This window comes from Mustela nivalis (genome assembly GCF_964662115.1).
Source record: "Mustela nivalis genome assembly, contig: HAP1_SCAFFOLD_118, whole genome shotgun sequence".
Classification (NCBI taxonomy): Eukaryota; Metazoa; Chordata; class Mammalia; order Carnivora; family Mustelidae; genus Mustela; species Mustela nivalis.
In genome coordinates, this window is record NW_028136499.1 from 682,131 (window position 1) to 708,438 (window position 26,308).

A 26,308-nucleotide genomic window follows, 5' to 3' on the forward strand; every position below is an offset into this window, starting at 1 on the left:
CGCAGGGGAGGAAGCCACCGGCCGCCCTCCCCCCTGCCGCCACCGCCGGCGCAGCTGCTCTCCTCCCCCCGATCGGCCAAGGGGTTTGGGGCGTGCCCCGCGCGGGCCCCGCCCGGGCCTGCTCCCCATTGGCCGGCGGGCGGGCCGGAGGTGTGAGGAGGCGGGTCCGTCTCTGGCGGCTCGCGCCCGGGTAGGTCGGCCAGGGAGCGCGGGGTGCGGCGGGAGGGCGAGCGGGGTCGCAGCGGGCGCCGAGGAGACGCAGCGGCGGCGGTAGCGGCGGCACCTGGGCCCGGCCGCAGCCCCTGCCTCCCGCCCTCGCGCCCTGCGTCCCTCCGCGGCCTGCAGCCTGCGGCGCCCGATCTCCGAGGGCGCTTCCGAGGGCGCTGGGCCCGAGGCGGCCAAGATGGCGGGCCGGCCGGGCGTGGGGCGGAAGGCGCTGTGCTGCGGGCTGCGCTGGTGGGGGTGGCGGGCCACGGCGCGGGCCCGGTGCCCGGCGCGTGCGGCTGGGAGGCGCTCTGGGGGGCGGGCTCGCGGGCGGCGGCCGGGGCCATGGCCCTGGTCGGCGGGAGCGCGCGGAGGAGGGCGCCGGCGCAGCTGGAGGCGGTCCTCGCGCGCCACGAGAGCCTGCACATCTGGGACGAAGTGTTCGGGGAGTCCGGCCTGGACAGCGGCGGGAACGCCTTCTACAGCACGTCCGTTGCCTCGCGCTCCTCCTCCGCCGCCTCCTCGGACGACGAACACGAGCGCCCCGGCCCCCCGCTGCCTCCCGACGCCCCCGAAGGGCAGGAGTCCGACGAGGACGAGGCCAGCGCGGGTTGGAGTGCCATGCTGCGGGACCGCACGCCTCCGCGCTTCGTGGACACTGGCGGTAAGGCGCGGCCCGCAGGGGCGGGGGCGGCCTGGGGAGGCGTGAGCGCGGGGCTGGGAGAACTCCAGATGCTCCGCGGGCCGGCTGCTTGAGGGCGGCTTTTCGGTCAGCACACAGATGGGGCCCTGGCAGCGGGGATTTGAAGTGCGAGAATCAATCTGGTTGCGTGGTGGTGGTTGGTGGGGGCCGCTCCGACTTCCCCGCGGATGGAGAGGATGAGGCGGAGGCCCAGGTGGCACCCTGCCGCTGGCAAGGACCCAAGGGGGGGGCCTTCCCTCCCTTGCTGGGAGTGTCCAACCCAGTCACACCTGTGGGGTTGTTGTTAGGGGTGCATTTGAGTTAGGTTCCTAAAGCCCGATGCAGCTTGTGTGTGTGTGTGTGTGTGTCTGTGTCTGTGTCTGTGTGTGTTTGTTGCGGGTGGGGGGTACGTAAATCGTTTTGTGTGGATGGCCCCAGAACAGCGTTACCCAGGTGCCAGGGGTGGGGCAGCCAGCCTTTGGAGGGAGGCCTAGTGCGAGCCGGGACGTCTTCACTGGCTCGTGTTTTCTCCAGTGAATCTGACCAACTTTGTCCATCCCTTTCAGGATCACTTGCTGAGAGCAGAGAAGAGTGAGAGGACCACTTATCAGCGTTAAGCTGTCTTCTCTCGCTCCAGAAGGCACTTGTGTGTTCTGCTTACCGACACGGTCATGGTCAAGCCCCTGATATCTGGAGGTCGCAGGCCTGCTGGTGGTTGTGGCTGCTTGAAATCCTCCTTTACTGCCTACTTTTTGGGAAGGTAATTCTGACACGTCTCTGCTTAGCCTGCAGAAGCTCTGCGGCCTCTGCCCTCTGGGAGAGGTGGAGACCAGCCAGCAGTCCCACCTGTCCCCTGATGCTTTCTGTTCCTTGTTCGACAGCCTACTGTGGCAGGCCCTTGTTTCTGCACACCATTTTCTTGTGTTGAAGAGTGTGCAACCAGTGTTGTGGAGGACCAGGGAGTGGCCATACTGGACCCAATGCCGCTCTCCCTGATTGTTGTTCAACCATAAGAGGGCAGGCCAAAGGGAACCCTGGCTGGTGCCTGGGCTAGGATCTGGACCTTGTGCCACAGCCTGCTGGTAGGCTGATTGGGTTGGCTGGACTCTCTCAGCAGGGAGTGGTCTGCAGACCTCCCACAGACAGGCTGCAGTGTGGACACCCTGAGCTACAGCTGGGCTCTAGGGTCCGAGTCAACTGTGCTGTGTTTTGGAATGGGTGAATTTAACATATTCTCATTTAGGCTTCAGTTCAGAGTTTGGGAATTTTGAAAGTCACATCACCCTGCATAATCCTTTTAAAGCCCATACATTTCCCAGAATGTCATAAGGTTTTCCAGCCCCAGATGGCTGTTTTCCATTCAATTAGCTCTTTAAGAATTGTACGTACCCAGAGCTCTGGTTTGGCAGACTTGATGCTGTGAGTGCTGTGATCCAGTTTTTGATCTTGGAACATGAGAGACATGTCCTCTTGTTTCCCTCCCTCTCTGGGGAAAATAGGGGAATCGTGTTAGCTTAAGCCTGGTTATGACTAAGAGCCCATGAGTGTTGGTCTGAGAAGGATGAGCGCACCTAAATACATTTTCAAGCAATATTATGTTTCTCAGTAACCTATACTTGGGAGAAATTCTGCATCAGAGCAATTTAGTCTAGCCACTGTGGCACTTAAATGGTCATGAAGTTCAGGATCATTTGTCATTTAGCATCAGGTTCAAATTCTGCTTCCTTTGGATGTGCACTGAGCTCACATCTGGACCTGAGAATCACAGGCAGGCAGGTGCTTTAACCAAAGACATTTAGTGGTTATTGGATGGTATTTATACCCAATTTTGTTTTCTGGTTTTTTGTGGAAGCTTGCTTTTAAAATCCAGCCCTAATGAAGAATTTCCTTTTCTTCTTGAAACAGTCTTTCCCTGTGGGAAATTCGGGGTGGTGGCGGAAGGGTGAGGTGGATGGTTTATTAGGCATGAGTTCAGATGGCCTGGAACAATGGGATATGATTTATGGGGCCTGGAAATAGATGCCGGGCAGAGAAAACCCTTGTGCCCTGCGGTGGGGGGAGGAGAGATGGACGGGTTTGGTAAGAGTGAGAGCTGCACCCTGGCCAGTCTGAGAGCAAAGAGGCTCAGGCTCTGAGGTTTATTAAAGTGTCAAATATAACCCCACTTTAGGAAGGCAGCTTGGGCCTGTCTTCCATCTTTGTTCCCTGGTTCACTGACAGACGTCAGCGGGCCGGTGGGGTAGGAAAGGGTGGCAAACAGGATGGTGGCATTTGGATCTGTGATCAACCCTCGAATAGGAAAATCTGTAGCAGGAATGGCTGTTGCTGCTAGAAGCAGATGAGGAAAGCAAAGGACTTAGGGAACAGGTTTCATGCCTGCCTTCTGCTGCAAAAGCGTGTGTGTGTGTGTGTGTGTGTGTGTGTAGATAAGTGAATGTGTATGTGTGCATAGGTGTCTTACACATAAATATGTATTGCTTGTGCTGGATTGGGCTGGTGGGGATTTTGGTTTTGGTTTTAAATTAAAGCTCACAGATGATGTCTAGGAGTCCCGCTGATGCCCTAGAGTCCCTGCGCCGGAGAGAGGCATCGGCACTGGGCACCCCTGAGCTTGGATCTGCATCTGGAGTGCAGTAGGGAGGCACCTGGTGCCCAGCCGAGGGGAGGAGGGCAGGGAGGCAGAGGTGTTTCTCTGGTTCAGGTTGAGATAGTCCACGAACAGCTCTTCTAGTCTTCCAGTCTTCCCAGATTCTTCCTTCTGTTCTGTCCACACATTTAGCTTCCTCGATCAGGCACTCCAGAAGTGCAGCCAGCAGATAGGAGTGGAGGTACCCTCTCCCTCTCCCCCTTCCCTCTCCTCCCTGGCTTCTGGTTGTGCCTGGAGATATGGGCCCCCTTGAGGTGATTTAAATACAAAGACCATGCTTGCCCTGCTGCCTCTTAAACCCTGTCTGAAGGGAGGGTCAGCTTGGAAGCTGGAGATGCGTGCTGGGACCCCAGGGTCCAGAACCTTCTCCTGATCAGACTTACAGCTCTCCCTCTAAAATAACCCCTTCAAGCTGTCAGCCTCACCTGCCCACTGTGTAAATAACTGACACAGCAGCACAGCAGGCGGGCTCACTCCTTGGAAGCAGCACGAAATTCAGGACGCGCTGGTTTCTGGGTTTCTGCCCTTCTCATTTCCCATTCTGAGCAGTCTTGTGACTCGTTTCCTCTGAGGAGGCAAAGGAACAGGCAGATTCCCAGATGCTCAGGGGCCCCTCTGTGTTTGGCTTTGTCGGTGGTTCCTTTGCCGTGGCTGGCTGCATTCTGAGCTGTTTGCTTTTTCTCTTAGAGGCTGGACATCCTAAGAGTTTTTTTTTTTTCTGTGTACCATGTCAGCAAACCTCGGTAATCATTCAACAGAGAGGTGTGACCTTGAGAAGCTGAAGACGACCCTAGGCCTTAGGAAGTTAACAAGGTTAAATGTTTTATCTTAGGGTTTGTTGTTGGTTTACTCGGCTTAAAGTCTTTTTTGACTGAGAAGTAAGAGGAGAAACATCTTAAAGCTAGAGTTAAGTGTATATGCTTGTAATGGGTTTGTGAGCTGAGGTACCTGGGCCCTCGTCATTGGTGTCCACAGTGAGCCACTGCTCCCAGCTTTAGCTCTGTATGGCATTCGGTGGCTCCGGGAGGAGCTGTGCGTCTGGGCGAGCGACAGGGTACGCCTTATGCAGTGCTCCCTAATAGTCAGCCACGTGCCCCTACCACACAGAATTCAGAGAAGGGAGCTTCCTGGAGGGATGTGGTGTTCAGGCTGTGGGCATGACGGTGACCACAACCAGCGGGCCCCGGTCATAATGTTCCGTTTCATAATCACGCCAAACCTATGTGAGTACTCCGAGAGAGCCGCGATCACCTCCACTTCACAGAGAAACATGGTTTCGTCTGAGGTGATGAGATTACCTGGGGAAGTGGTAGCCTTCTCTCGAGGGAGACTTGATTAATCAGGGAAGGTCGTGCCTTTTTAGTTTTTTTTTTTTTCTTTACAGCAATCTGAAAACTTTTGCTGTCAGAAATACTTTTGTATTTTTACAGGGAATTGCTTTACAGGGTCTTTTTCTCAGGGCGTACGCAGTTCAGTGAGATTTAATGCATGTATGGATTTGGATTTGTGTAACCAATCTGCACAGTCGGATAAGAGACAGGAAATCTGCAATGTTATCTCTTTATTTAATCTGTCTCAGCCACTGTGATGAGCATCGTCGATAGAGCGCTTCTGCAGGCAGCAGGGCTCTGAATCCATGGGGAATCTGGGAGTTGTGTGGGGTCTGGTACTCAGTTTTATTTTATTTATTTAAAGATTTTATTTATTTTATTTGACAGATAGAGATCACAAGTAGGCAGAGAGGCAGGCAGAGAGAGGGACGAGGAAGCAGACTCCCTGCTGAGCAGAGAGCCCGATGCGGGGCTCGATCCCAGGACCCTGGGATCATGACCTGAGCCGAAGGCAGAGGCTTTAACCCACTGAACCACCCAGGCGCCCCTGGTACTCAGTTTTAGAGTTGAAAACTCACCTTTATTTTTAAGAAGTGTGATTGTGTATCTTTTCTTATTAATAAGTAATATATGTACATTTTAGGGAAAAATGATAAAATTTTAAGAAATCCCATAACCGCTCATGACCTTAGCTAATCATAGTTAATCATATTGAGTATATTCTTCATATATCTTAGGTGTCAGCTTGTTGGGTGACCTGCTCTTTAATTGTAATTAATATATTGTAGTCGTTTTCCATTTACATTTTTAAATGTCGATTTTAATGAGTCCGCGGTATCACACAGTTTCCTCTGGGTCCGTGTTGTTGCTGCCTCCCTCTTGTATTTGTTCTGCTGTGATAAATATTCTTGAAACCTAAGTCTGTGTGCACATCTGTAGCACAATCCTTAGCAGAAAATGACCGAAGCAGAATTGAATCAAGGACCCACTGTAAGGTTTTTGGTGTCTGTGGTGAAATAGGTCTCCATAAACATATCAACAATGCTCCTGCCGGCTGTGCACCGAAATCCTTACAAAGTCATGCTCGGAGGACCTGCTCCAGTGTGTGATTCCTGCCCGCCGGGGCTCTTAGAGGACCGTTGCCTTTGGTAAAGCTTGCTGAGGTGTAATACACACACACAGCACATGAGTCCTAGCATGCGGCACGCTGTGTGTAACTACTACCCAGATGAGGATCAGGAACATTCTGAGCACACCAGAGGTTTGCTCCTGCTCCTTCCCAGTCAGTCACTCCCTGCCCCCTGCTTCTCTTCCATCACCAGCGATCAAGTTTGCCTGTTACCTTGCTCTGGTGGTTCGGTTCCTCAGCACATCTGTGGATTCCTTCTTGTTGTCGCGTATGTGGCATCTTAAATTTCGTTATCGTCTGTTGTCTTCCATCACGTAGGTACTGTAGTCGGTTATCCGTTCTCCTGTTAATGGTCTTTTACATGGCATCCAGTTTGGGGCTTCCGAGGATAAGCTGATTTAGACATTCTTGTGGTTTTGATGGACAGATACATTTCCCTTGATCATGTAAAACTAGGGAAAGGTTTTCCAGGTCCTAGATTAGATGCGGGTCTCCCCTGTCGACCTCGTGGACTGGGTGATGTTTTGCTGAGGCCTGTTTTGTGCATGGCCAGATGTTGGCCACCTCCATTTGGCCTCTCCCCACCAAATGCCCTGTGGCTCCCTTTCCTCCAATTACATCAACCAAACGTTTCTCCAGGCATTGCCATATGTCCCCTGGGGAGCCAAATCACCTGCAGCTGAGAACAACTGCTTAATTTTTTTAAAATTTATTTTAAATTTATTTTTTGAAAAGATTTTATGTATTTATTTGAGAGGGAGGGGAGAAGCAGAGGGAGAGGGAGAAGCCAACTCCCTGTTGAGTAGGGATCCCGGTGCAGGCCTGGATCCCAGGACCTTAGGATCATGACCTGAGCCGAAGGCAGATGCTTCACCGACTGAATCCCCTGGTGCTCTGAGAACCCCTGCTTCAGTACATGCTGCCACACTGTGTTCTAGTTCATCCAGCTGCCAGCGATGTGCGGGACATGCCATGTGTTAATTCAGCAACATCCTGAACCCTGCTGGGATAAAATGATGAGTGAGACCTGTCTCCTGGGGTCCAGCAGGAGAGACAAAGTAAAGACAAGGAGAAAGAGCCTCTGGGAAGCAGTGGGATCAACGTTAACAGGGATTTATATGGAATTCTGGGGAGGGTCACCTCGTCCTGCGGGGTTGGGGAGGAGGTGGCCCCTCGGATGGAGGTGGCCCCCTGAGCTGCTTCTGGAAGCAGAGATAATGATTACTCAGGTGAAGAGGAAGGAACAGGGCATCTCCAACTCGGGCAAAGGCCAGGAGGAGAGAGAAGGTATGCCACTCTGCCCAGGGGTGAACCCACCCTTTTCCTACCCTGAGCATCCCGACCCGAGGCCTTATATACGAAAATGTCCTGAAACGCGACATGATGTCCTTGTTACCACAGCACAAGTAACTGTAGCTGGGATCCAAGGTCCCATGTTCAGGTGCAGATACAGATGTTTCCGGCGTTTCCTGGAGCCCACAGGGAGGGGAATGTGGTCGGCTCGGTGAGATCTATGAACTTAGGATGGAATCTCTGGAGAAGCCCTGAGCTCTGCCCTCGAAAGAAGGAAGAGGGAAAGGGAAAAACTCAACTTCTGTTGGCGGAAAGAGGCATGGTGTTGTCTCGGGGTGGGAGGGATGTCGTACTAAAAGGATAACAGGCTCTGAAAACACCCTGTAATGTGACGATGATGTTCCGCCCCGACTGGCACATGGTGCAGAGAGCCCCTCTCCCCTTTTTGAGTTTCAGAAAAAAACTTTTTACAAGTTTTTTACAAAAGTAGGAACCCCGGGCAATAGTTAGCTGTGTGTTTAATAAGCCACTTTACTAAAAAGTTTAGAACTGCAAATCTTGACACTCTCACTGCGACAGACTCACTCCTTGGCCAGGATATTGGAAACTTCATCTGCTTTCATTTCCAGCTTCTAGGCTCATGGACACCCCCACCCCATCCCCATTTCTTCTGTGGAAGAGGAGCGATCTTTTACAAATATAGGCTAATCTGATGATTCCCCGCTTAAACCTTCATGTAGCTTCCGGCTGAAACAAAAGGGAATTCCAGAGTCCTTCGCAAGGCCTCCAATGCCGACAGCTGCTCCGCAGCCTTCCTTTCCAGTGTCCCCTTAGTCCCCTGTCCTGCTGTCTGCACATAATCTATTCATTTCCGCCTTCATGCCTATGGGGCCCATACCTGGAATGTACTTCATGGCAGGCTCTTCTTGTTAGTTTGGTCTTGATTCAGATGTCACTGCCTTACCCCATCCCTCTTTGCTGCCACATTTGCTAATATGTTTCCTTTGTGGGATGAGATGCTGGATGTATTGGTCACAGTTAGGACACGGTGAGTCCTCTATGTTTGTTGAATAAAGGAACTAACAGAAGACCAGATGAACACACAGCTAGATTGTTAAAAATGAGGATGGAATCAGCACCAATGGAGAAATGTCTAAACGTTTTCTACATCCCAAATAGTGGAAGAGAGGTTGGACCACTCTTGAGGGAACGGATTCCCTACTAGGAAGGCAGCGAAGCAAGTCTGGGATGTGTTTTACAGGTTTTCTGTCCTGCATAGAAAACTGAACTTGGCCTCGGAGGAACTCTACAATCTTGGGCTTCTGCGGCCTTCCCACTTCCTAAGAGCTAGAGACCCCCAGACAGGAGCCTATTAGAAATCTGAAGGGAAGCCAGCCTCTTGTACCCTTTTATCTGTTTAACAAGTGCTTGTGTGTTCTGTACTATGTGCATATAGTGTTCTAAGAACTTCGTTTTTTTTAAAGATTTTATTTATATATTTGAGAGAGAGAGAGAGAAGGCAGGAAGTGAAGAGGGAGGGAGAGGGACATGCAGACTCCTCGCTGAGCAAGGAGCCTGACACGGCCCTCTCCCAGGACCATGAGATCATGACCTAAGCTGAAGTCAGATGCTTACCCACTGAGCCACCCAGGTGCCTCTAAACACTTTGTAACGTGTGTGCTCTTCAAAACCATCTTGTGATGTATTGTTATCCTCATTTTTAGTATAAGGAAACTGAGTCAACGATTGGTCAATGATCTCAGGTGAAAGAGTTCCTTTGATTAGGGCTCGAGGAAACCCCATCCTTACGACATGAATGTGGAACACAGTATATCTGTTCAGATCTGCTACTTAATGGTATTTCCCTTGTGAGGGGCCCTTGAAGGCCAGTGTCATTCTCCAGATCTGTCTGACCTGCTGCCTCTCTTCCTGGTGGCGGCACCTCGTTACTCAGCACCCTTTGTAGTGAGACGGGACCGCTGCCTGGATTCAGCGCGGTGTAAAATGAGCCCAAGGGTGGGCTCCACTCTCAGGCCTGGCCGCGGGGAGGCCCCTGGGAGCCACACGTCAGGGATGTTGGGGGCCGGCAGGCAAGACGACCTCGTATCGAAATCACCATTTGGAGAAAAGCTGCTCCTGCATCAGCCACAGCTCTCAGGGATTAAAGGCTTGTCGGCCAGAAATGAACTTCTTTCCCCGTTGGTTCTTGGTACGTTTGGTGGGGGGTGTTAGAGGAGCCGGGTTTGCAGACACAGACGCTGAAGAAAAGCGGATTCCTCCGGGGAAGTGGATTCAGAGCAGTAGGGCCCACGTGGCATTGCTGCGTGGGGACTCCTGAGGGGCTACGAGGGAAGACAACCAAGAGGATAAAAATCGATTCCCTGTCTCCTTGCTGCGACATTCCCACGGTGATTTTGGGAGCGGCCACGGAAGGGTGCCGGGAAGCCACGTGCATCCTGCGCTCTGGAGATGGGTGCTGAACTGCACGTCAGTGGTTTGAGGCTGTAGACAGTTTGGAAGGGGCTGGGGGGTCAGTTTATGGCTGGAGAGGACCTGGGGCAGGAGGCCTGGGCTGTGCGTGGGCTCCCCCTGTGACTTTGCACCAAGGGGCTCCTTCCCAGGGTTCTGAGGGTCAGGAAAGATGTGCGGGGAAGCCCAGAGCTGCTGGCTCATTCTGGGGAGCTTTATCTTTCTTCCTTTAAACTCCCTCTGTCCCGTGTGGCCAAAATGCACATGATGGCTTTTGTGCTACTTAGGAGATTTCCATACCTTTGCAGCAACCAGGAACCTTAAAGAGGGCAAACCCAGGGTACCTATATGAGGCAGGGGAAAGCAGGCGCTGTCTTTGAAGTTGGGAGTGGGAGGGCCCCAGAGCCCCCCACCCCACCCCAGGGTGCTTCCACTCCCCATCCTGCTCAGTTCCTCATACTCTAATGTGAAGGACCTTTGGCTGGGACCTGGGTCAGGAGGGGAGAGAGGCCTCTGAGAGGCACCCAGTCCTTTTCTGAGATGGTGAAGAGGACACTGATAAGTCAATGAGATTCTGGTGTTTCAAAGCCACCCAAAAGTGTTTATGGCAAAGTGATTAAAAATTGAATTATTTTGGGGCTTCTTGGGTGCCTCAGTTGGTTAAGCATCTGCCTTCGGCTCAGGTCATGGTCTCAGGGTTCTGGGATCGAGCCCCAAATCGGGCTTCCTGCTCAGTGGGAGAGTCTGCTTGTCCCTCTGCATATGTGCTCTGTCTCAACAAATCACAATTTTTTTTTAAATTTTAAAGATTCTTATTTTATTATTTTGGATGGAACTGGAATGGGAGGACACCTGTTTCCTTCTTTAGGAAACTGTTACAAAAAGAAGATCATGGATTGGGAGAGAGGATTTTCTAGGAAGAAAAAAGGTAAATAAGTGTAATTGCCTAAAAGTGGTGACAGTCTTGCTTGTAGATGTTCCTCCTGCATTTTGGGAAGTTGGAGAATCCGTAATACTTTCAATTAAAGTTTTCCTGAGAATCCCCAGCTGACTTTGGGGGTGGGGGGGCATTGTCCTTTGTGAAGATTTTGAGTTTCTGTGAGTGAGCAGACCTCCACTCCAGAGTGACATAAAAAGTAATCTGCACCTCCTTCCTGATTTGTCTGTAATGAAACTTGCTTTCCTCAGGTCCCAGCATTCGAGGCAGATAAATATGTTCCCTTTCGTTGGCTCTTACTCATACTTCAGCAAGATTTCCCATGTGCTTTCCTTGGATGGCTGGGAAACTGGACCACAATTTATGGGATCTTAGGGGACAGGCGCATAGAATTCCAGTGGGATCCCAGAACAGAAACTAATTGGAGATTAGAGGCCATTGTGGTGTGAAGCTTTTCTTTGAGATCGAAAGAGGTGCATGTTAAGCAAATATTAGCAAGTGTATGTTCACACTGTCTATTGAAAATTTATAGACTCATTATGGTCACGAAGGCAGGAAGATAAGTAGATTTTGGAAAAGATGCAGGTAAATTCAGGGAGGTGGCAAATTACCCCAGGGCAAGTAGAATGGCTAAAGAGTATGGCCCACACTTTTTTTTTTTTAAGATTTTATTTATTTGCCAGAGATAGAGAGAGAGAGTACACACAAGCAGGCAGAGAGGCAGGCAGAGGCAGCGAGAGAAGCAGGCTTTCCGCCGAGCAAGAAGCCCGATGTGGAACTCGATCCCAGGACCTTGGAATCATGACCCGAGCCGAAGGCAGCGGCTTAACCAACTGAGCCACCCAGCCATCCCTGGCCCAAACTTTTTTTTTTTTAAAGATTTTATTTATTTATTTGACAGAGAAAAATCACAAGTAGATGGAGAGGCAGTCAGAGAGAGAGAGAGAGGGAAGCAGGCTCCCTGCCGAGCAGAGAGCCCGATGCGGGACTCGATCCCAGGACCCTGAGATCATGACCTGAGCTGAAGGCAGTGGCTTAACCCACTGAGCCACCCAGGCGCCCCCTGGCCCAAACTTTTTAAAAAGATTTTATTCACTTATTTGACACACAGAGAGCCAGAAAGCACAAGTTGGGGGAATGGCAGAGGGAGAAGGAGAAGCAGGCTCAGGGAAGCTGAGCAGGGAAGCAAATGTGTGGGACTGGATCCCAGGAGCCTGGGATCATGACCTGAGCTGAAGAAAGACACTTAACCAACTGAGCCACCCAGGCGCCCCCTGGCTCCAACTTCCAAAGATGGTGTATGAGATACCTTTGGTAGGAAGTAATGAAGATCAGCAACTGTCCTTGATTCTGCTTCTCAGGAAGGCATTGTGATGTGGTGCCCAGGACTTTGGAGACACACACACACGCTTGGTGCCCTTCGGCTCTGCCGCTAAAGCAACACCTTCCAGAGGGCAGCTGCAGGCACCAGGTGGCGTCACACAGGGTCAGACCCGGGAGGCACTCAGCCATGTACCCCTTCCACCATCCTGCTGGGGTTAAAAAAATTACCTATATATATATATAAAAAGAACCAGAATAGTGGGAATGAATGAAAGATAAAAGTTTCCTATGTAGTAGTGGTAGTTCTCTTGTAGTACTTTTTTTCTCTCTCTCTCTCTTTTTTTTTTTTTTTCTTTCTTGGTTTGTTTTCTGGGGAAGGGGCCTGCCATGTGGGTTTTCAGTCAATGATGTTCCCTGACTTAAGTCCTACCGCCGCCCTCAAGGGGGTGGGCTCTGAGGAAAAATTTTTTTTTTTTCAGGCTTTTGTTCTCTGGCGGTTTTTTGTTTGTTCACTTTTTTTTTCTCACTTTGACCGCTTTTGATGGTTTTTGTAGTTTTAGAGGAAACAAACCGCACCCTGATCTCCCTCTCAGAGAGAAGCCTCAGTCTGGCTGCAGAGCCCAAATAAGTTCCCCCTTGGCCGCTGGCAGAGCAGGTTCCAAGTCGCTGTCCCTGGGGATGGAGGATCTTTTGCTTGTACCCAAAAGCACGGCAGCAGCAGCTTTGGGCACCTCTAGACTGCTAGAGAGGTTCCAAGCAGCAATCGCACACTGAGATTTTCCCGCTGGCCCGGGCTGGGAGTGCCCGGTCTTTCTGGGTCTAAGAGCGCCCACCTTACATGCACCAATTTCAGGGAAGGCAGAGGTTCACGTGCGGGTCTCAGGCTCTGAGAATGGGGCACAGGTCCGAGAGCACCAGGCTGGGCCTTCGTGCACCTCTCTGGGGCGAGAGTTTGGTGCAGGCTCTGAAACAAGGGCGTGTATCAAAGGGCACTGGCTGGGCCTTTATACCTCTCTCAGGGGAGTATCTCAGGCTCTATAGCAGGACTCTTGCATTCTGCCCCCTGGTGTGGCTCCCATCCCCTCACAGGAAACGGACCCCATGCATTCTCCTTGCGCTGGCAGCTTAGGGACCAAGAGCTGGTTTCTCTGCAGCACTCTCTCTGACTCAGTGCCAAGGGAGGCTGTCCTGGGACCAGGGACTTAAGCCCTTTCCCTAGCCGCCCCGATTCCCACAATTTCCCCAGAGATGCTTTGCTCTTTTGGAGTGCTTTCAACCAGTCTCCGAGTTAATGCTGGTCCCCAGACGCAGGGCACTCTCGCTTGTATTGGGGTATTACTTTCCAACTGGTTGCCTCTGGTAGCTCCCTCCCCCTTTTGTTTATCTTCTGATATCAGTTCACAGTTCAACTCCGCTTTACCTGCCCACTGGCTTCTTCTCCCCCTGTAGAGATCCACACGTGTATAATTCTGATCTCAGGCTGATTTCATGGGTGATTGGAGTTCATGGGTGATTGGTAGGTAATCAGCTCATTTTGGGGTACAAGATGAAAAGACGCCTCCTACTTCCGCGCCATTTTGTCCCCCCTCTTAACTTTTTTTTTTTTTTTTTTTATTTGACAGCACAAGTCGAGGGAGAGGATGAAAGAGAAGCAGGATCTGCACTGAGCAGGGAGCCAGATGCAGGGCTGGATCCCAGGACCCTGGACAGATGCTGCACTGAGGGAGCCACCCAGACACCCTTTTAGACCTAGGATGCAGGTAGGAGAAGCAAGCCAGGGGTTCCTTGGCCCAACACTAATGACCATGGCTCAGACAAATCCATCTTCCACTTCAGGCTTCCAGATACTCTGCGAAGGAGACATTCCCCTTCCTGTCCCTGAATGCTCTGCCAGTTCAAGGCAGATCCATGTTTCTGAGGGTTCCTCTTTGGTCATTCTGTCAGGGACAGCCAAGAGGGCTCCAAGCCTGTGTGGACCCCAGGCCTGGGGATCCCAGCCCTGAACTCTTTGCTCTGCCCTTGATGACCCCAGAATAGATCAATTCAGCAACTGTCAATCCATGCCAGGCCAGGGAACAAACACAGCAGTACACAAGATCAACTCGCCTTGGTCCCAGGAGCCTGGATTCCCCAAGAAGGGCTTCACCTGGTCTCTGAAGGGGATTCCAGGGGTTCCAAGATGGCCATGGGTGGAGCCCACCAGGTAGAGAGGCTCCTGGAGAGTGTCCACTGGCACTGAGCAGACGAAAGATCCCCTCAGGCCTTCCCTCGCGGCTCCACTGTGCCCTGGGGAGAGAAAAGGGCCAGCCACACCGCACCGGGGCCACAGCTTGGCCGCCCAGGAGCAGCAGCGCGCCTAGCCTGGAGCTCAAGCAGGGGCAGGGAGCAGCAGGGAGGCCGGGACTGGGCTGGGGACTGAGTTCCTGGAGTCAGCAGAAGAGCAGCGGGAACCAGCAGGGGGCGCAGCCAGCCACCTCACCGGACAGGACAGAACAGGAGGCTGGGCGAGGGCGCGCGGGCCTGCAGAGAGGCCTGCACTGCTGTTTGCCGCCCCCCACCCGCCACAGCTCGCCGCACCTGCCTGCTCCGCCCACCGCCTTCTGTGGGCCCAGCAAACTCACTGCACAAGTAGCGCCTCCCGGGAAGGCAGGGGTTCTGGGCTGACTGGGCAAGGCGAGGGGGAGTGCATCGGTGCCCCGCTGACTCAGGTACTGAGGGGCTGCGGAAGGGTAGGGGCGCTAGGCAGAGAGGGAGACTGGGGCCCTGCTGTCCGCTGCCACCTGCTCCTTCGTCCAAGGGAGCGAGAGGGGGGCCTGGCGGACAGGTTCCTGGCGGCCTGGTGCTCCTACGCCCCATAGCCCTTGCCCCACAGCCCTTGCTCCACTTCTCGGTATTCAGGGAACCCGTGGGGCCCTACTGACATCAAGGGGCCCAGCACCACTGGGCTCGTCTGGACCCCGGAGAGACGCCTGTGCTGACAGGCTTCTTTTCCAGAACTTGATGGAAAATTTTGTCCCTCAGAATCGCCGGGCTCCCCAGCCTGAGAGGTGCTGGCTCTGCCCACGCAGCCTGGTCCCCACTGGGCCCCCTCCACCTCAAGTGCTTTTACCCAGGAGCCCCAGGATACCATTTTTTTCTGGCCCATGGACCCCTTTCCCCCACCCCCACCCCCACACCTCTACTTTGGGCCTGCAACCACCCTGGGATCACTTCCATCTGCGGCCCCCTACACCACAGGTCCTTGTCCACCTCCAGGCCTGTCCCCTGGCCCCTCTCACCTCTGGAGTTACTGAAACCCTTCCACTTGAGGGCCACTGGCATCTGTGATCCCAGACTCCTGGGACTCCCCTCCACCTTGGAGCTCCCTACCCTGTTTCCTCTAGGAACTGCTGTGCCTAGAGCACTGAAACCCCACATTCTCAAGCCAGCTGTCTTTGGGCCAAGGACTCAGGTATCCTCAGGGACCCTCCTTTCTGGGGCACATACTCCTCTCTGTGCAGGAGAGACCAGAGAGAGCAGGCTTGGGGATCCTTCACTCCAGCTGGATGGAGGGGCAGAAGCTGGTGTGTGTGTGAGGGGGTGCTCACAGGTGGCCTCCCTGGGTAAGGAGCTTCCAGGAGGAAACTTCAGAGTGAGGCTATGATGTGGAAGCCTCAGGAAGCACTGGCTGCACAGACTCCAGGCTCCTGGCTTGGGCAGTGGGCATTTAGTGGCCAGAGCCCTACAGGACCAACCCTGTCCAAACCCACCCCACCATGGCCGGCTTTTTTTGTCTTGAATTTGCACAGCAACCTTTTCTCCAGTATGAAATTGAAAGCTTTGCTTTGGAAAGTTTTGTGTCCAGGAGGCTCCTGGGCATCCACTTACTTTATTTCCGGAGGCTAGTTGAGGAGGGTAGAGTCTTTGGGACCTTCACAGCAGGTATCCTGATCCTTCCTGACTTCCTTTTTTTTTTATTTATTTATTTGAGAGAGAGAGAGAGAGATAAAGAGCACACCACAGAACCACAGAACACATGCAAGCACAGGTGAATGGGCCAGGTGAATGGACCTGTGCCAAAACAAAGAGTCAGATGCTCAACCAGCTGCAACCACCACCCCCAGTCCACCTTTTACAGATGGGTTACATCTTCACACTGTTAGGCACTTTGCCTGGACCCGGCTAGTCTTACAGCAGTCCTAGGACACTGTCTCTTGCCCAGTGTCTCTGGTCAGTACCAACCCATGCCTCAAGTGTGGGAATGACTTCTTCCTGACTCCTTTTTTTTTTTTTTTAAGATTTTTTATTTTATTTTATTTATTTGACAGAGAGAGATCACAAGTAGGCAGAGAGGCAGGCGAAGAGAGAGAGAGAGGAGGAAGCAGGCTCGCTGCTGAGCAGAGAGCCTGATGCGGGACTCGATCCCAGGACCCTGAGATCATGACCTGAGCCGAAGGCAGCGGCTTAACCCACTGAGCCACCCAGGCGCCCTTCCTGACTCCTTCTTAACTCCTTGTCCAGCCTGGGTTGCCCACCCCCCTCCAGGCTGTCCTAGTTGTATATATTGGATCTCTGTAGATAGTGGGCACCATCAGATCCTCACCTGTCGTGGCCGGCGCAACAAATCAACCAGGAACATGAGGGTAAGAGGATAAAGAAAAGAACTCGAGAAGCAAAGAGATGGGGGACAGGAGGAGCACTGAGGAGGATGTCCAACAGTGCTAAGTTTATTCAAAGCCTTAAGGCCATATATATAGTGATATTACATCTGTGTTTAGTTAAGCAACTATGGTTCCTCATGACGCCAAATGGCTGATGCCAGTACAAATACAGCAAACCTGAAAGTAAATTATGGGTTGTACTAAGGCAGCAAGGACAAGCAACGAACTTTTTAGCCCAACCGAATTGTTCTCATTTGTTTAGTAAGCGTGTGGGAAGTCACGTAGGTGAGCGCACAACACATAGCACAGACTCTTGCCCAGTGCAACTGAACTTTTCCCGTCCTAAACCTTTTGTTAGGTTATTTGGACTTTAAAGGAGGCACAAGTCAGGGTCTGGTTTGGTTCTCGTCTCAAGCCTTATTGCGGCCTCCCACACTCAGCGAAATGAGAACATGGCTCAGGGTTATGGAGTGAATATACCCTTTAGGAAACATTAAAGGACATAGCATAACTGGTCCGGGGTCACCCAGCCTGTGAGAGGCATGGGTGAGATTTCAGACTGCACTGGGTGCCACAGCCATTATCAGTTCACCTTAGTGTCCAACCTGGTCCCAGAAGGTTCCTGCTCAGGACTTTGCTTTGTGCTGAGCTGGGCTTGCTTCCTGACTTTGAAGCCATTTTCACAGTGTATCCCCAGCCCACCCTCTCACATTGAGCATCAGGGCTGCCTTGGCTGGCCTCTGTTGATCGTGCCATTCCTCTCAATCCCTCTCTCACCCCTCCGGCCCACTGTCCTACTGCCCTCTGTCCGGTGGGCCAAGTTCTGAGCTTCTTACCTGCACTTCCTCTTAACTGTGCTCTGTTGAAATCCTCTCTAACAGGGAAGACCTGCTTATCAGAGCAGCTTGATTTGGAATCCATCTCCCCTGGAGGTCAGAGCTTCTGACCATCATGTCCCCAGCCTCAGCACTGGGGATGCCTGCCCAGCCTATTCTGGGTGCTCGTGGAGCTCTGGGATCTTGGAGAAGATTTGCCATGAAAATAAGCATTTATACATAACCCGGAAGAGAAGATTTGAGGAAATTGAGTGAGTGCCATCTGGTAATGTTTGTGTTAGGATGGTTCTGAAATTTCTGGGCCCTGAGTTACCAAGAACCCTAGGTTGCCCAGCTGGAAGGACCTCAGATAGATCAGCTGGGCTCCTCACCTCATTTGACAGATGGGAAGTTGAGGCCCAGAGCTTAGTGCCACAGAGCAGGAGTGAGGAGAGATGTTAGTGACAGGAAGAAATCATAGGGTAAGCACAAAGTGGCTGAGCCTGGGCTTTGTTTATGCAAATGAGTTGCTAAAACAGTGGGCCTGAGGCTGCTGACTCTATCTAGTGGCCAGCAAGAAGTAACACCAGCCCACACCTTCTGAGGTTTAACTCATGCCAGGAATGATTCTCAATGTTTTATTTGTGGGCACCTGGGTGGCTCAGTTGTTCAGCTGAGGTTATGCTCCCAGGGTGCAGGGATCTAATCCTCACCAGGCTTCCTGCTCAGTGGGAAGCCTGCTTCTCCCTTTCACACTCCCCCTGTGTGTGTTCCCTCTCACCCTGTGTCTCTCTCTCTCTCTGTCAAATAAATAATAAAATCTTAAAACAAGAACAACAACACCAAAATGCTTTATTTGCCTTAGGAGATAGGGTCTATTATGGCTACCATTTTAATGCATGGAAATATGGGCACAGGGGAGCTAAAGGAGTCCAAGGTCACACAGCTTTCAAGTGGAGGAGCCAAGATTTGAACCCTGGGCAGCCTGCCTCCAGAAACTGTATTATTTTTTCCCCTTGTGTATGTCATTTTTAAAAACCTTTCCCTGAATTCTAACAGAGATGTGTAAACATTGTTAAGCATGTAGTTTATTGATCATTACAAAGCTTAGGTTCTGAAGCATTGCAGCAAGCTGGGGTGGGCTTTGATGTCAGAACTGGTTGGAATCCAGTTTCTGGTGCTGCATGATCTTAGGTGACTTACTCAGCCTCAGTTTCTGCACTGAGTTTGGCAGCCTTGTGATGAGTAGAGCGTGTGACAGTGCCTAGCGGGTTTGGTGCCTGGCGAGTGTTTAATAAATGGTTTTCTCTTCTTAATAATGAATATTCTAAGTTGTGTTGGTTTTGTTAAGCAGTCCGAATACCTTCCTCATCGGTCAGTTGCCTGTCAGTCGCCTTGTAGGTACTTGTGATGAGTCACTTTGGTAAGTCACTATATATAGCTGAAACATTTGGGGGTAGTTGGGGGACACCCCCCCCCGCCCCCACTGCCCCTGCATTGAAAGTCTGTAATTTAAAATGTTCCACCTGTGCCTTTTTTTTTTTTTTTTAAACATAACCACTTTGGGACAGTGAAAGTTATATCTTCTCTTTAGGGTTGTGACGGAGCCTTTGGGGACCTGCAACAGCTTACTTCCAGTTTCTGTCTGGCATACTGATGGGCCAGAACTTATTTTATCAACATTCCATCACATTACAGGCACCTGGAAGGAGGAATATGTTGAACTTCTCGGAAATTATTTTTTGGAACTGTTTTTATCCTGAGGAATAACCCATTTAAAAATTGAACGACCTTTATGGTTGACTTTTCCACTCTACATAATGCAAACTGAAAAACTCGTTGTTTTCAGCTGCTTCTGCAGCAGTGGGAAGAGCAAGCCTGTGGGTGTCCTCCCCCGGTTGGCCCCAGCACCGAGCTGCATCATTCTACACACCCCTCATGCCTTGTCTCCTTGTCTGTGAGGTGGTAATGATGGTGCAGGGAGCTCCAGGTGTTGTGAAGGTTACAGAGATGGGGGGTGTAAACTTTGAACAGTGTGCCCCACATAAAATGCAGATCTGGTGAGCAGAGGCAGCTGCTCACATTAATTGTTGATGCCAAGGCACTGGAGTTCCACAACAGCCTATGCCTTTCTTTCCTGGGTCCTTTTTGTCTCAGCCACCACCTTAGAGAAAGTGACTCAGCAAGGCTGGTGTTTGTGGAGCCCTCTACAAATCCAGCTAATTCACACGGGCGATGCCCTAGAGATAAGGGGGTTTTCCTGGGTGGTAGGACCCCATTTCAGAGGCTTAACTAGCCGGTTTCTCCTAACTGGTCCTGTCCTCCAGGGTCAAGATGAAGGCCTGCCAGGAGACTGGTGGTCTCACCAGAGTTTTCCACTGGAAGCATGAAGGACCCCATGGGGCCTCGTGCAGAATGACATGGGTGTTGGGGGGAGAACAGGGGGGACATCGCCTGTACCATCATGGGCAGGTCACTATATCTGGCTCACGCCGGCTTTCTTCCCATCTGGGAAATGGCAGAAGACCATGCTTTTTCAAAGGAGGGATGAGGGTTTAGGGAGGTATTTGATGACTGTGTTGGGGCTGCATGAGTAACAGAGTTGACAGAGGGGCCTTGGAGTCATAGACTTGGGTTCAGGCCCCTGCTGCTGCCACAAAAAAGTAGATCGCTTGGGTAAGCCATGGACCTCAGTGTCCTCCTCTGTGCACTGTGGATAATACCTAGCATGTAGTTCTGTGAGGGGTACAAAATAGAAGGCCATATTAGGAGCTTAGAGCAGAGCCTGGTACTCACTAGATTGTAGTTTTATGGAGATACTCTGGCATCACTGGTGTTGCAGACCTGGTCCTACCCTCTGGAAACTTTGGCTGTGTGACAGATGTCTTATGAGGCCGTGGCTGACAGAAAGAAGCGGTGTCTGTCTTTTCTTAAGATTAAGGGTACAGAGGGGTGCCTGGTGGCTCAGTCGTTGAAGCATCCAACTCTTGGTTTCAGCTAAGGTCATAATCTCAGCGTGGTGGGATTGAGCCCTGAGGTGTGCTCTGCTCTCAGTGTAGAATCTGCTGGAGGTTCTATCTCCCTGTATTTGTGTGTGTGTGCTCTCACTGTATCTCTCTCTCTGTCTATCTCTCCCTAAAATAAATGAAGCTGTAAAAATAAATAAATACATACATGCATAAGTTAATTAATTATGGGTACAGAAATCAGTGATGGAGCTGGGCTGATGGGACACTTGGCAGCAAAGACAGGTGCACCCTGCTTGAAGGCTCGGGGGTAGCTGCAGTGTCACCAGTGGTGATGGGGGTGTGAGGAAGTTGCCTCGTGCAGCATCCAGAGAGGAACTTAGATGGGGGGGTTCCAGGGAGTAAATGCCCATGGGTAGGAAGCATCTTCAGATGAATGTCAGAGGGTGTCCTCATGGATGGGGAGGCACCCTTTCTCCCTGAAGCTGCCCACGAGTGGAGGTGTGCCTGCTGGGGACATAACTAAATCATTGGGGTTTAGCCTCCTAAGCTGTTAATTTATGAAAATGTGGCCAAAACCTTGTCTCACTGCTTTTTAAAGAGAAGTAAATTAAACTGTTATTTGGGATGGTGTTGTCTTCCAAAGGCTCATTCAGAGTCAGTGGCAGAGCTGATGTGCGCTTTCCAACTTGTCTTGAAAGCCTGGTCCAGGCAAGGGTGAGGGATATTCAAATCTCTTGGGGTCTCTTGCCCTCTCTGTTTATGGCAGAACGTGGTTTTGTGACTGGTAAATAAACAGGCATCCTGTGCAGATCCTTCAGCTCTTCGTGTGGCTGCAGTAGAGGAAATTCCCATTCACTGGGCACAGACTGTGGCTGGACGGGCGGTGTGGCGGGGCTCTCACTGAGCATTCTCCTTTCACGTAATCCCCGACCAGATATGAATTTTGTGGTGTTGCCACTTTCCTGCTGGCCAGGAGGGAAGTTGAGGCCCAGGAAAGTTACACTTTCTCGCTGTGGTAAGCGGCAGAGCCATGTCAGCCGGTCCAGGCCCTGGCTTTCAGGTCTGTTTGCTGTGAGCATTTCCTCTTGTGTCTCCAGCTTTTGGCCTGTTTGACCTATCAAACTACTGATGGTGTATTGATAATTCTAATACTCTCGACATTGTGAAAGATGAGCTCTTCACTTTGTGCTAGAAATGTTTCTTGCTGTATTTTTCTTTTAATTAAAAAAAAAAGTCAAAGTCCCACGTTTCTGCCCATTTGAATCTCCCTGAGTCTCCCTGTTGTGAAGTGGTTGGGTTTGGGGATTTCTAGGGCAGGGGCCTAGTTGGTGGTGGCTTTGCCTGGAGGAGCCCATGGCTCAGGACTTAGAGTGGGGACTGGAGCAGTGTGAACTGTGGCCTGAAAATGTGTTCATGTGTGCTGAGGTGGTGCCCAGATTCTTTTGGAGGATGAACTGAGGTTTTGATCAGTAGGTTAGAGAAACACTTGATGGAATAACACTGATAATTTTGTTTTTGTATTCAATCCTAATTTTGTGTTTTCGTTTTCGTGTAGTGCAGTGTGCTCTATGTTCTAAGAAAAAATTGGCAATCAATTCATACAGTATCATGATTTAATAATCCTTCCTCACTCACCGGGTCATATTTCAGGTTTTTATATGTAGTTTTTATATCTGTAGTTCTGTTTCTGAATTCTGCATTTTGATTCATTCCTTCATTTTTAAATTTCTTATTTTAAAGATTTTATTTATTTGAGAGAGAGAGAGAGAATGAGCTAGGAGCAGGGGCAGAGGGAGAAGGAAAGGGAGACTCCTCACTGAGCATGGCGCCTGATGTGGGTCACAGATCCCAGGTCTCTGAGATCAGGACCTGACCCAAAAGCAGATGCTTAACAGACTGAGCTACCCAGGTGCAGCCACATTCCTTCATATTTTTATTTTTACTCCAGTGCTGCACTGTTTGGCTGGTTGCTTCAGTTTCTGGGAGGGAGGGAGATGACCCCCTCCCCTGTTCTTCTAACAAGTTTGCTTTTGCTGCGTTGACTGGAGAAGGGCCAGGCTTCCTGAAGATGAGTAGGATGATTCAGTGACACCCAAAAGGCAGTGGCTATCATTGTTCCCACTGTGCTTCAACAACTTCACCCACTGACTCTTTGATGATGGTAGCCACCAGCAAATCTTCTGCAGAGGACTGCTGCCTTGGGATGCTTTTCTTGTGGTGCTGGACTTCATTCCCCCTGGCAGCCAGTACAGATAGGATTAGAACCTAGGAAAAGTCCCATTAGAACCCAAGAAAGTGGGGTGCCTGGGTGGCTTAATCGGTTGTCTGCCTTTGGCCCAGTTCATGGTCTTAGGGTCCTGAGATCAAACCCTGCACTAGTGTCCGTGCTGGCTGTGGAACCTACTTAAAATCAAACAAACAGAAATCAGCCCAAGAAAGTACCATCCTTTGTGTTGTTCTATACTGTGGATCAGATTTTATTTTTCTTTTCTTTTTTTTCTTTCTACTTTCTTTTTAAAGATTATTTATTTGTCAGTGAGAGAGCACAAGCAGGGGGAGCAACAGGCAGAGGGAGAGGCAGGCTTCTGGTTGGGTAAGGGGTCTGATGCCGGACTTGATCCCAGGACCCTGTGATCATGACCTGAGTCATGTTAGGCTGCTGCCTAACAGACTGAGCCAACCAGGCATCCCCCAGGATCAGACTTCAATAACCCTACCAGATTTCTTTAGCTTTGACATTTTAAAGGACAATAAAAGTTAGCTAAACCTACACCAGGATTCTGCATCTGCTGGGGCTGTGCTGTCCGGGCCTATGTGCCTCCTGTTCTTCTAACACCATCAATTCCACCCATGTTTTAGCCAGTGAACTGTAGGCAGGTGTGGGTGTGTCACTGAAAGCTTTGACTCATCATTCATATCTTTATTGTAAGCTTATAATCTTTATTTTTTTCTTTTTTTTGGGTAAGATTTTATTGATTTGTTTGTTTATGAGAATGAATGGGAAGCAGAGGCAGAGGGAGAAGCAGACTCCCTGCTGAGCAGGAAGTCTGACATAGGGCAAGATCCCAGGATTATTTATGATCTGAGCCCAATGCAGATGCTTAACCGACTGAGCCACCCAGGCTCCTCTTTATTTTTCCTTTATTGATTATCTGCCTTTCTGAGGCAGTGTTCTACCTGGGTTTTCATAACTCCACACTAAGGTATTCTTCCACTAGTGTGGTCTGTTTTGAGGTAATTCCTATACATTCTGGCTATGCTGCTAAATGATGCTATGATCTTGGACTCTTTTTTTTTTTTTTTAACCTCTCTGAGCCTTGGTTTCCTCTGTGCTAATGTGGATAATATACCCTCTCTTGCAGATGTGTGGAGGGCCATGGCTGACTTGGATGCAGTTGGAGTCATCTCACGGCACATGGAATACACAATTTATCTTGCTTCCTGTCTTGATAACGACATCTTGGTTTTCATGCTGTCTTAGAACAAGTAGAACTTGACTTATAACATGTAAGTTGTGAATTCACGTACTTTTGACAGAGGTGTTATTTTAGTTTAGTTTAGTTTAGTTTAAAGCAGGCTCCACACCCAGTGCAGAGCCCAGTGTGGAACTCAAACTCACCACCGTGAGATCAAGATCCGAGCTGAGATCAAGAGTTGGCCGCTCAACCAGCCTAGTCACCCAGGCATCCCTTCTGTTTATCATTTTTCAAAAAATGTGACAAGTAACACTTTCTCTGCTTGGACCTGTCCTCATACCTGCTATGCTGGTCTGGGGGTCAGACGTGTAGCTGGTGTGGTGCTGGTGATGTTGAGCAAGACAGTTGTTAAGTCTTTTTACCCTAATTGCTGTTGTCCTATTATTTCCTTTTTTTTTTAAGATTTTATTTTATATCGTGGTGATATATGCTAAAACTGTTGCTTCTGATCCTGCCTTAAAACTTGAATATGTAGGGCATTTTTTAAGGATTCATCCCTGGAGATACAGTATTTGTTTTTCTCTGTCTGACTTATTTTGCTTAGCACAATACCCTCTAGGTACATCCATACTGTTGTAAATATCAGGATCTCATCCTTTTTGATGGCTGAGTAATATACCATTGTGTGTATGTACCACTTTGTCTTCTGTTGCTGGACACTTGGGCTGCTTCCATATCTCGGCTATGGAAAAAAAAAATGCTGCAGTAGGCTTAGGGGTGCCTCTGTGGTTTCAGAATGTTGAGTCTGATGTGTCAACTGCCACAACAGTCGTGGCAACTCAGGAAGGGAGCCAGGTGCAGGAGGTAAGAGGAGGAGTGCAGCTTTAGGCAATCTGAGTTGAGGTGTCTGTTGGACGTGCAGGTGTAGGTTCTGGTTGGACAGTCAAAATGTAGGAATGGGTGCTTGGGGGAAGAGAGATGCAATCATGCTGTTGCCAAGGGATATATTCCTTGTAGAGAGACTGACAGTTAAGGATTTAGGGTAATTCCTTCTTTTCTTGGGCAGATAAAGGGGAAGAATAAAGGAGTAGTGGATGGAAGGGGAGGGACGTGGCTTTGATGCCAGGAAGGCATTTTTGCACAGATGTCTAGAGAAGAGAGATTTCAAGGAATGAAATGTCAGCAATGTTCGATGATGTGAAAAGTTGCAAAGCAGCTTGATTAGGGGGTGGGGGTAGATCGAGGAAATTGTCACTGAGTACTGAAAGAAAATGGGAGGTGAGTAGTGGAGTCCTAAGCCAGACATAGAGATAGAGTGACTGGGCGTGAGACCATGGAGGTCACACACAAGAATAGCCTTTTAGAAAGTTTGATGGTAAAGACACAGACGATCATAACTCCAGACATAGCTTGGACAAGGGTGGGTTTTACAAGCTGTGTTTACCTATTTGCAGGTTGACTGAAGGGAGATGACAGATGGTGCATGCTGCTGGATGTTGTGGGTTGAGATGGGATCAGGTATACAGAAAAGCACACTGAGAGGAGTGTATGGATGCCCTGACTGCTTCTGTAGAACACAAGGCCAACATTAGGCATGGAGGGAATGGAACGTGGCTCAAGGAGATGTGCAGTCTCAGATACAGACCACATGGCTCAGAGTTTTACAGGGCTCTCCTTGCCTCCGCGTGGCCCTTCTCACAGGGTTTAAGTTTTGAAGAGTCCTTTTGTTTCTCTGGGTTTGGGGTGTGACTGGAGAGACATAGCAGAGAGCAAGGGCTGAGGAAAGACCAAGAGGGCAGGAACTCACAGAGGGGAGTCTACTACCCTCTCTGCCTTTTCTGGTATGGGCTCTCTCCTGATCTAGATGGACGGATGACCTGCCATTACTTCTTTTAAAAATGCATTTGGCTTTACCCTGCCAGAAAGCAACATATGTTTATTGAAGAATATTGGGAAACCCCAGAGAAACTGAAGGAAGAAAATAAGCACTCAGCTGAAGACAACCATTCAAAAGTTCTGGCACCTTTTCCTCCCAACTTTCACTGAAGTTGAACAGATAAGTGTATATATATGAAGTGATTTCTGGGAAAGACCAAAAAAAAAAAAAAAAAGATACCAACAACAAGAAAACAAAAAAGAGAACAAAGCAGAAGAAAACGGTGTTCATTTTCTTCCTGAGGCTGCCCTTCCTCGATACTGCTACTTGGTTTTACTACCTGCTTTTCTCCCTGGGCTTTTTTGACAAAACATGGTTCCACTACTATTACCTTCTTCAAAGTGTTTGACAGAGTCGTTTGCTTTCAACATGGAGTTTGAGCAAAATGGACTATTGTTTTAAAATATTCTATCATGTGTGCTGTAATATCTCATCCTGGACATGATACAAATGCTATGATAAAAAGAAGAGATGCTTTTAAAGTGATCACCAGAGTTGTGAAATTCATTGGCATGAT

At 50.1% G+C, this 26,308-nt stretch overlaps 1 pseudogene across 1 annotated transcript; it reads left to right on the plus strand.

Moving 5' to 3' along the window:
* Positions 1-549: 549 nt before the first annotated feature.
* Positions 550-23,924, plus strand: LOC309856995 (piggyBac transposable element-derived protein 5 pseudogene; annotated as a pseudogene). Its single transcript, XR_014316649.1, has 3 exons — positions 550-868; positions 13,638-13,775; positions 23,802-23,924. The product of XR_014316649.1 is annotated as a piggyBac transposable element-derived protein 5 pseudogene (transcript).
* The last annotated feature ends 2,384 nt before the right edge of the window (positions 23,925-26,308 follow it).